The sequence below is a fragment of the Lupinus angustifolius genome, unplaced genomic scaffold (assembly GCF_001865875.1).
Source record: "Lupinus angustifolius cultivar Tanjil unplaced genomic scaffold, LupAngTanjil_v1.0 Scaffold_40_14, whole genome shotgun sequence".
Taxonomy (NCBI): Eukaryota; Viridiplantae; Streptophyta; class Magnoliopsida; order Fabales; family Fabaceae; genus Lupinus; species Lupinus angustifolius.
Window position 1 is genome coordinate 14,005 of NW_017721337.1, and position 11,543 is coordinate 25,547.

General features: G+C 30.0%; 1 long non-coding RNA gene across 1 annotated transcript; it reads right to left on the reverse strand.

Moving 5' to 3' along the window:
- Positions 1-7,868: 7,868 nt before the first annotated feature.
- LOC109338753 lies at positions 7,869-8,488 on the reverse strand. The gene is made up of 2 exons (XR_002106585.1): positions 8,389-8,488; positions 7,869-8,125 (listed from the first exon to the last, which is right to left on the reverse strand). It is a non-coding gene; the product is annotated as an uncharacterized LOC109338753 (long non-coding RNA).
- Positions 8,489-11,543: the final 3,055 nt, after the last annotated feature.

The window sequence follows — 11,543 nt, forward strand, 5'->3', positions numbered from 1 at the left end:
TATCAGAATATACCTCATTATTAGCATCTTTTGTACTACCTGATCCGCAAGCCTCATATGTTATAGTCATTAGGCATAGCTTGACGGTCTCCACTTCATCCGAGGTGCTTGACGGTCTCCACTTCATCCGAGGCATAACTTACTTTAAAGTGGTAAGTTTAACTTAAGAGATATTGATTTAAAGTGTTGACTTTGGTTAAGTAACTTACCTTAAAGTGGTTAATATGACTTAAAAAGTCATCATGAAAGTATTAATTTGTATTAAAGTTAAAAGTACAAGCTTTGTTAAAGTCTTATTTTAAAAAAGGATTGTTTTCTCAAACAAGATTTTTGATGATAAAGGATGGTTCAAGAATATGTAATCTTGAATCAGATGGACGAAAGTGATTGAGTCCAGGATAGGTTAAAAGATGTATTTACCTAAGGGTCATCATGCAAGAATTTTAACTTACAAACCTACTGATTTGTTCTTGTGTTTATTTCCGAAGCTTCCGAAGTTGGGAAACATACTCGTTTTGCACTTATCACCAAAAGAACCACTGACGCGACACTCTAAGGTGAGGGAGAATACATCGTGACATAGTGGAGTTAGAATATGACATTCGGACCTCCTAAACTACCTCAAAAGTTTGGAGCTGTCTCGAGTATTAAGAAATCCTATACTTAATCAAATTGTTTGTCTATTAGGATTAAGTACGAATGATTTCTTAAGTCATATCGTTTAAGTTATGTCTATCTGTGAGTAATGTTGTGGTGATCCATGGATGAACATTACCCGAATAACTGTAACTAGGAAGGATCGACTATCCCTTGAAATATTCGATTTTCCGTATTCTAAAAACCCATTTCTGATGGTCATAATCGGTTACCATAGTTGATAATCGATTATCGATATTAAAAATCAAAATCTTATATCTACTGTAACTAGGAGTACTCGATTAACCCTTTTACATAATCGATTATCGATATAAAAAATAAGAATCTTGTGGCTATTGTAACTAGGAATAATCAATTAAACTTTAGCATAATCGATTATGAGTGTTATAAAATCGTCTGAATGATGGAAAGTATGAGAATGCGAGTAATACAAGATAAAATACTTTAAAAAGGACTGATGTCCCAAAGATGAAACACATACCTATTACTAGAGCATAAGTAAACGTTATCTACTAGTAGTATGGGCTATTGGTGGTAACGAGATTACTTAGGGCACTCCTAACAAAGTTGTTGACTATCATGTCGTTAAGGGTGAGGCCCAAAAGGTTATGTTTACCATGCAGCGAGATCGTCTGACCGTAAGTGGCTTGGCCATTAGCCCGTCCAAGGTGATTTAACAATGGTTCTTAGTGGTAAGGATCTTATTCCTATTTTATGTTATGACGTAAGAACGGGCCCCATAAGAAGCATTCTTTTGGGAGATGTCTTAGGCTGGGCCGATCATGTAAAAATAAATCATGATTAAAAGATTTAATCGGCTAACTTCAGTTAGTGTGCGTACTCATTATGAACAATGAAGTAGTGGAGAGGATAGTTACGAGAGACGAATGAGCCACGAGATGTTGAGAGGGACGGTGTTGGCGGCGATGCGTCATCAAAAGCCTTGAGAGAGAGAGTCTAGGTGAGACGAGTCCCCTGTATTCCTGTATGATGTATTCTGTTGGATCGGACAGTTCTCGCAACGCAAACTAGACAATCTCTAACAACCCCTTTTTGCAATCAGGATCGAGGAGAGGGATGCCCAGAAAGTGTTTGATACGACACCATCCTGAAATGGACAGTTCCATTGGAACAAATTGATCATATATCCTTGCAAGGAATAAGTTGGTGCGTTCAAATCGGCTTGTTATGAGACCTGTACTCTCAATTATTTCTGAATAGATTATTGGGAGGATATTGATGTAAGGATAGGTGAACTAAACATAGTATTCATATATTGAACTCATGGATATTGACCCCATATCCTGAGTTACAACAATCATTCATCATATGCATTTATGTATGTGATAACATAGTATGTATATTATGCGTGTTATGTCTGGATATGATAACCGTCGATGAAAAATATTATGTGTTATGTCATAGATGGACAAGCCTGCATGGGTTCGAAGCTACTGATTTTCGATGTCCTAGGAGGGGACATGGAGAATTGATGGGGAATGATACACCTAGTCTCTGAGCCAGCCGCTAGGAGCTATTTCTCTCCTCTTTGCTTTTTGAGTTGGAGATACATGTGTAGGGAACATGTTGTAGTGCTGACGACTTCAACTTAGTTTGTATTCATTATAGTTTCCGTTTGGGCGATGATTAGATTACGCCTTGTACCTTGTGTTAACAGTTTACTTGACCAAGCTACACCTTAATATGTGTGTTATGGGGTCAACACCTTGTATCATTTTTAATTACCATAAGGTAACAGTTATTGATTTTCCACAGTTGATGTTAGTAAGATTGTGATGTCTCTAAAAATAATCGAATACAAGGAAAACAATTTTTAATGATATATTAAAAAAATTCGCGTTTTAATCATAGTATTTATGAAATAATTTTCAGGATGTTACAAAGTGGTATTAGAGCTGTTCTTTCCTATCCGGCCTTGGGTATGGCCTTACATGCTTTCTTGTGTGACTATGTGTGTTTATCTGTTTGTTTTGAAAACATTCTATCGAATATACAAAACTTGGGTACTTTTGGTAGGAGGAGAGATCCAAAGTCTATCAGTGGTTCCTGACTTCGCGAAGGTTTTCCCTTAGGATATTCCTGGCACTTTATCAACCTCTACCTTCAAAGAAGACAAGAGTATATATGCAAGATCTCCTTCATTCAAAGAGATCTGCACTTGATTGGAAGTCATAAACTTCAATCTATCTTGATCCAAGACGACGTAGTGTAGGGTTTGAAAGACTATGGTTTTGTCAAAGCAATCTAAGAGAACATGGTTTGCAAACAACCAGTCCATTCCTAAAATCACATCCAAACCAGACAAGGGCAAGCAAATCAAGTCAATAAAAAATGTCTTGTCCTTGATGACAACATGAAAATTCGTACATAACATAGATGCTACTATAGGTGCATCGATTGGAGTAGAGACAATCAAATCGAATGGTAAAGAATCAATGGGAAATCCCAATAGCTTCACACATTTGATAGATATAAATGAATGGGTTGCACCAGAATCATAAAAAACAACTAAAGGAACTTCATTAACAAAGCACGTACCCTAAATCAAATCTTCTAAGCGAGTAACCTTAGCCCAACTCATGGTAAAAACCTGACCCTTCTCCTTGGGTCTAGAAGCAATCATAGAGTTCATCTCTTGTTTCACCTTGGGGAAATCCCTTTTGAAATGTCTTGGGTCGTGGCAATGGATGCATCCACTATCTATTCTTGGGCACATCGATCCATGGTGATAACAATGACACCAATTACACTAAGGAGCTCTATTTTGTTGTTGGTATTGATTTCCAAAAGCGAAGAGTTGAGAGTTTTGGGGTTTAAAAGTAGACCATATGTGTCCAGATGGTGGGCGGTAAGGCTTGCGGTTGATTTACGACATTTTCCCTTTCCCTAGTTTTGCATAGTATTCTGTTGGGGACCATAGCTCTTTGGGGGAACTACACTCCTCATTTCATCTTGTTCAGGCTTGGAATCATCTTCATAAATGCGACACTTATTCACAAGGGTTGGGAAATCACGAATCTCCTGGTGGCCAAACACCTTTTTCAATTCCTGCCTCAGTCCACTCTCAAATTTTACACATTTAGAGCGTTCATCTGGGTTCCAATTATAGTACGCGGAGAATCCGGCAAGCTACTCAAATTTTGCTACATACTCTCCTATAGACATGCTCCCTTGCTACAATTGGAGGAATTCAATTTCCTTCTTTAAAATATTTATGTAAGAACTTCTCTTTGGAAAGCACCCAGGTAGGAACTCATTGCTCTACTTCTACTTTTGTTCTAACATACTCCCACAAATTTGGTGCTTCTTCCTTCAACATGTTTCTGGCAAAGGTCACCATCCGTGCATCAGTACATGTCATTGCTCTGAAGATTTCCTCTAATTCTTGAATCCACTTATTAGCATCATCTGGGGCATATCAGCCGGTGAAGGAAGGATGATTGCATCTACAAAATTCATCAAGCCCTCGGTAAGTAGCTAGAACTTGATTCTGATTCTAACATATGGCTTGACGGATACCCGCCATTTGTGCCAGAATAGCAACATTGTTGGCCATGTTATTCCTGTGCACACATATACATTAGAAATAATGCATTCAATATAAAATATGAATATGAAAGAAACCAACACAATCATTACAAACAATCACACCAATCAGAGTCACATAATATAAGTATGTAAGGCCATAACCTAAGCATGTTAGGATCAACCTCACTCTAATACCACTAAATGTAACACCCCGATTATTTTGTGAAGAAAAAAATTTAAATTTAATATTATTTCTTACTCAACAACTATTTACGCCTATGAATTTCTCCATTCGTAAATTTTATTCATTGTGGATATGTTAATAATTATGAGTTTCTAATTAAAACAATGTCCCAAAGGACATAACTATATATTTTTAAAACTTCAACAATTCAAGTTCACTTTCTATGATTATGTGAACAAAAAGATAAATTATTTTCAAGAATCAATTGTGTTCATTTCATGACTAAGTATATATATTCACTTATCAATACTTTTGTCATTCTAAAGCAACATAATAAAAGCACATGCCATAATATTCATCAAATTGTCACGACTAAAAGTCATAGATGACCTGCTTTACCTAAACCAACTACATAATAACTATGATCCAAATGGATATATAGAAATGTAATTCCTAGTTAGTTTTAGTTACATACATGAAAATAATTTAAAATATCTCAAAGTAAAACTTGTGTTCCTATCAGGATATTAGAAATTAATTTCATCCTTACAATAAGGTACCCACAATACACAAAAACATAACACATAAAGTAACCCATTTACCCATCTTCCAAAATATCAAGTATCCAAAATATCATTCCATCACATACCAATACTATATTCCTGAACTAATAGGAACCTGATCCTCTACCCTCTCTTGGGGAGAAGTATTGCTTGTTATCTATATGATCATAATATATACCAATACACAATATAAAAAAACAAAGGGATATTAAGTTATCCTTTTAAGGAACAATATGTGGAATTTTATGGAAATTAAGTATGATAACATAACATAAACAACATGAACAATCATAACTCAGCATAAATGATCGTAACATAAGATAAACGATTATAGCACAATATAAACAATCATATCATAAAATAAACATATCACATTTCCCAAACATAGAACTCAATCTCATGAACATTGCATAAACTATGCAATGTATCACCAACTAGTTTAATGTCAAATGCAATGTATGTGGATCCATATCCAACCTTTTACTTTACAACTCAACTCCCATTATTTTTCAACTCAGCTCCTTTTGGAAAGCAATCGGGAGTACAAGACATCTTGTACGACATAATGCAATAATTAAGTACACCTATCAGACCATATGACTCTTGTACTAGGAGCTCTCTCAACAATCCAAATAACTCAAAGGGGTGTCAGAATCATTTGGTTAAGCAGGGTTATCCTGATCTAGAGGGGATCAACCTGTATCATCACTAGACTATCCTACCAAAGCGACCCTCAAAGTTGTCATGATGAATCACTATCATTAACCACCCCTATTTATTTCCTAAGATATTTCTATCATATATTTCCATTCCATCATAAACCTTCCTCCAATGCTATGATGAATATATGTCAAACTCATTATATTCACGTACTATAACTACATTTACATTATATTTTTATGTACATATGTAACTGTATGTACCATCAACAACATCATTTCATTTCAACTACATCAACTAGAAATCAAGATAATTATAATTAATTGTAAAATTCTTTCCAAACACAACATTCACACTATTAACAAACATATACTTAGGATATACAACATTCGCCGAATCTATTACACCATTAACCAATATAAGTTTCTAACTATAAAGTTCTCAATACTAATTATTATACAAAAAAACAAATATAATACAAGGTTGAATTCGACTTTAAGGTCATCCTACCATGATATGACACAAGACTAAGACCATAAGGGCCAAGAATAAAGTCTCTCTCACCTTGAGCGTTTTGGTTAGGTACTTGAGCTTCGCGTAAGCTTATTTGTGTTCCTCCAACACTCGAACCAATTCCTAATAATATTATCATCACCATCACATAACCAAACAAGAGTCATTTGATAACCCATTTTTGCACATAAACTCATGTAACATCATAATTTAATTCGTGTATTATTATAAACTAAATAGAAATGGTGAAACTATTACTATAAACATATGAAATTATACCTATAAATGATAGATTAAAATAAATTGGTCACAATATGTTCCATTGTTGATGCAAATGTAAACATTCAACCTTAAAAATGGAGAAGAAAACAAAAATACCAACCAAATAGAATTCACCTTTTGCTACACCTTCACTCAATAAAAGGTAGAGAAAATTAGAGAAAGAAAGAAAGATAGGGAAAGAAACACTAAAATGAGAAAGAAGATAATGACTCACCATTTTCTCCTTCCCAAAAGTCACGTTCTGTTTGTGCAAGGAAATGGATAATGATTTTTTTTTTGTTTTTTCAAATCAATTGAAATAGGCAAATAGGATTATGATATATGAATATTAATAAAATAATACCATGATTCTATTTTAATCAATTAATAAATATATTTCATATTATTATTTTTCCAATAATTTATATTTGTCATAAGAAAATTTAGATTGATAAACTAATAATGAATCGTATAATTTAAATGAAACAATCTAAAAATGATATTAATCCTAAATATATAATACCAGAATCATATTCAAAATCTCCCAGTTCAAAAAATATTTGATTAGATTTAAAAACATTATACTTGAATGAGATATTTATAAAAATATTTTTAATATATCATTGTGCTTACCCTCAAGTACAATGTTTTAAATACACAAATATTTGAATAGATTTAAAAACATTATACTTGAATGAGATATTTATAAAAATATTTTTAATATATCATTGTGCTTACCCTCAAGTACAATGTTTTAAATACACAAATATTTGAATAGATTTAAAAACATTATACTTGAATGAGATATTTATAAAAATATTTTTAATATATCATTGTGCTTACCCTCAAGTACAATGTTTTAAATACACATATTTTCTGAATTATGTATTAAAAATCAATTTAATAAACTAAGTAAATTCATAATTAACATTAGGAAAAATTAGGTGTTACATCATTGGCCATTAATTGCAATTGGTAAAATAATACTTAAATATTAATTTTTACATAATAATGTAACTGAAATTTGGTGCGTGTCAAATAGTTTATTCAGCTGATCATAACAAGTGTCATATTTTTTGGGACAACATATGTATTCTCTCAAAGATTGTTGTAAATATTCATTAAAAATAAATTTTATCAAGAAAAAAAATGCATTTTTTAGATATCTCATAACTAATTTTATCTTCATTCGAATTTTCCAATTTTAATTACTGGTCAATTTATTATCACCCGTTTTATTTTAGGCGAGGCACAATGAAGTGGCTAATTTTATTCTTCTTAAATTAAGCATATCAAATATATTTTAGTCAACTTTCATTTCTGAATAACTTAAATATAATATTTTTAAAAATAGTAAATTAACTTAATTATTCATTAGATTTTTCTATTTAGATAAATTATATATATTATTTTCAAAATAAGTGAAGGCGTGAACCAGTTTATGTCAGGTTAGGTCTATAAAGGTTAATTAGCTCTAGAAATCCAAGAAATAAGTCGATTATTTCTTTCAGATTATTATTAATATTATTGGACAAGCTACATTACTTGACCTCGAATAGTTACATTTTAGTTTCCTCTATCTCACTTGGATTACAGACACAAGAACACCCTCCATTTTGGCAAATCACACGTGTACATGAGCGCTTTGGAAATAAAGCTGAACAATTTATAACCTTGAGGCAATCATCATCAGTGCGACATATAGCATTTGGCGAAATTTGTAGAATTTCAACTTCCCCTACAAAATTGAATGCAATATTAATTATTACATTTTCTAAATAAAAAAAGAAAGTTTTGTCGATTATAATGTTTTAAATTGTGATTATGATTATAATTAAGATTAGGTTACATTTATGTAATTATAAAAAAAAACAATTGTTGATATAGCTACAATTATAATCATGATGTTGTTCTCAGAACTCTTAATATTACAATATTTGCATTATAATTAGGATTGAAGATTGGATACTGATAATCTTGACATAAGAAAAGAAGTCTTACCATGGCATACGATGAAAGTGAGAAGCACAACTAAAAAAGCTATCTTCAAGTTCTTCTCCATGGCTTCTTGACTGGATTAACTATGCAAATTTTGAGCCACTATAAAATGTTTTACTCAGATATGAAATTTTGCAACACTAATAAACCACTATTTAAGATACTCAAACAATTTTTTAATACTACACCTAACTTATTCCTTTATTTTTAATTTCCACTAATTATTCTTATTCTTGTTTTTATTTATCTATCTTGTTATAAAAATACACATTATTTAAAAATATAATAATTATGTTGATTTAAATAACATCTATTGTGTTTATTTTCTAATATACCATTTCACTTTGCTATAATAAACTATTTGCATGAATCAATAGAATACTAAATACTGACAATCATAAAAATAGTAATTAATGCACCATTAAACTTCTAAATGAAAGATAAGTAGGAACAAAAAGTTTCATCTTCAAAACAAACAAATAAATAATAACAAATATAGTACATTTTTAATTATATTTTTATATTCCTAAACATCTATATGATATTAAGGATAATTGAATATATCAGTTAAATGAAAGTAAAAGTTTGATTATTTTTACTTTTTGACCAAATCAACCTAAGCAGACTTTACCAATACAAAAGTATTTTATTTTCCAACTAATATGGTCCACAACCAACACAAACATTGGTCAATTAGTTGGCAAAGGTTAGATTTTAAATATTGTCAAAACTTAAAAGGATGATGTTCAATCTCTAAGAAAAATATTTTATAAAAAAATCAAACATAATATTTAGAACTAGATAACTCTATCGATCAAAGGATAAGGCATCATCCAGACATAAATTTTAAAAAATAGAATTGATAATAAACTGAATTATTATTCAACTCCTTAAACTTGGTTAATTAATCAAATGAGTTATATTGAAGTTAAAAAATGAGTTTTCTAAATAAATAAGATGAGGTTAAGTCAACTATAGGTTGATTCATTAATTTTATGAGTTAGTCGATTATATATACGCACATATATACATAAATATTAGAGAATCTTTAAATTTATACATAATAAATATATAATCACATATATAAATATATACATAACATATATACATTATTCTAAATATATTTTATAATTATTATATAAATATATTCTTTATATCAATACAAGGATATGATATTATATATGTATTGAAATTAATTTTTTCATAAAAATTGATGTAAAGTTTCAATTATCCTTATACATGTAGATACATCTGAGTTTTTTAGTATGTACCACAAGGAACATTTTAAGAAATTCACAAGAATTTATAAAATAATTTTATAAATACATCCAATTTCGATATAAACTTACCCATTCAAATTTTACATCATAATAATAAATTTATGAAAAAGAATCTTTGAAATATCACTCAATTATTTTAATAATATTTTATATGATAAAACGTACCCCACACAATAATAAAAATAAAACTCAATATGTCAAAATATATTGAATTATGATGAAAATGTTTTTTTAATAATTTTAGTATGAATATTCAGACCAATTCATAGAATTGCATGACAAAATTTGTGAGCACATAATTCAAACCTCAACAGCTAAACAAAATTTCTATCTACTTATGCCTATAAAGACTCCTCGTATATGAAGTTAAAAACATATAATATCATAAATAAAAAGAAAAATGGTCTAAATATTATAACAAATTTTTACATTATTGTATATCATTTACCCTTTTATATTAACCATCATTCAATCTTATATACAACTAATGCATATAAAGGATATGTTAAAAATGTAATAAAATAAAGTTACAAGAGATGTAGAACTAAAACAAAGATATAAATTAGAGATATATTCAATGAAGGTTATGGTGCTATAAATAAAAGGCCCAATACATAATTAAGAAGACACATTGGAGAAACAAAAATAATAAAGAACACAACGTAGAGCCTAAAAGTATCCAACAGAATAAGGATTAATCGCTATAGAGTATTGGAGTGAGGTTATATGTAACATTATTTTCTCTCTAATCCTAATCCTTTAATACTAAGGGGAGATAGAACTTTACCCAACTTTTAGTAGAACATCGGCTACTGTAAACCCTATTTTTATCTGGCCTAAAAAAACCCAAAACCTTTTAAGGAAAAAAATAATAATAGAGTGACTTTATTTTATTTATTTTAGTATTTTTTTGAAATTTTAATATTAAATGAATAAAAATAATTAAAACTATTTTTATGAACTTTTTATAATTATTTTCGAAATTATTAAATTAAAGATAGTGAGAATATCCTTTTTAGAATTTTCTTTTTTCAAAAATAGAAAAAATAGAAAAACAAAATAATAAAATTAAATCAATATTGTTAAGGTTCCTAAATCTAAGTGATTAGGTTAACCAAAATTCAAAGCTAATTTAAATTAATTCACAAAAAATGATTTTTCAGAAAATAAAAAATAAATAAAAGTTAGGATCCAAAAACCCACATCATTTTTATCAAAATAAAATAATAAATCAAATTAAAATGAGCTTCTAGAAACCCAAACATAAAAAGCAAGAAAATAATAGTACAAAATAATATTTTCGAAATAAAAATATCAAATAAATAGAAAAATAAATAAAACTATTTTTGTTGATTTTATATTAATTTTCGGATTTATCTAATTACATAAAAAAATAAAAGCAATATCATATAAAAAGTTTCCATTCTGAATTTAAAAAACAAATAAAACTAAAAGGGGATCAAAAATGTTTTGTTTAATGCCAAAAAATATGTGATCTGATTTATTTATGTGAAGGATTAGGTGACTTAATTTTAGGATTTGAGTAAATTATATTTTTAGTATAAAAAAGGGGTTTAGGTTACTGAAAAGAGGACACTGTAAAACACTAGATACACTGCTAACACTAAGAAATAACACCAAAAAGGTGCTGGAGAGAAAACACATTGGGAGGGAGAAATTGTTGAGCCAAAAGATCCACTAGGGGCGGGCTCATCGTTATTCCCGTGCACTGGTTTTCTAGCTGAGTATGAATCATCGGTTTTGCATACTTTTTCTAGTCTCCCGTTGACCAACAAATTGACCAATCATGCAGCAAAATGCAATATGGTTTTAGTGAACTGCATCGCATTGATTTGGTACACCCATGAGAGCAAGTGA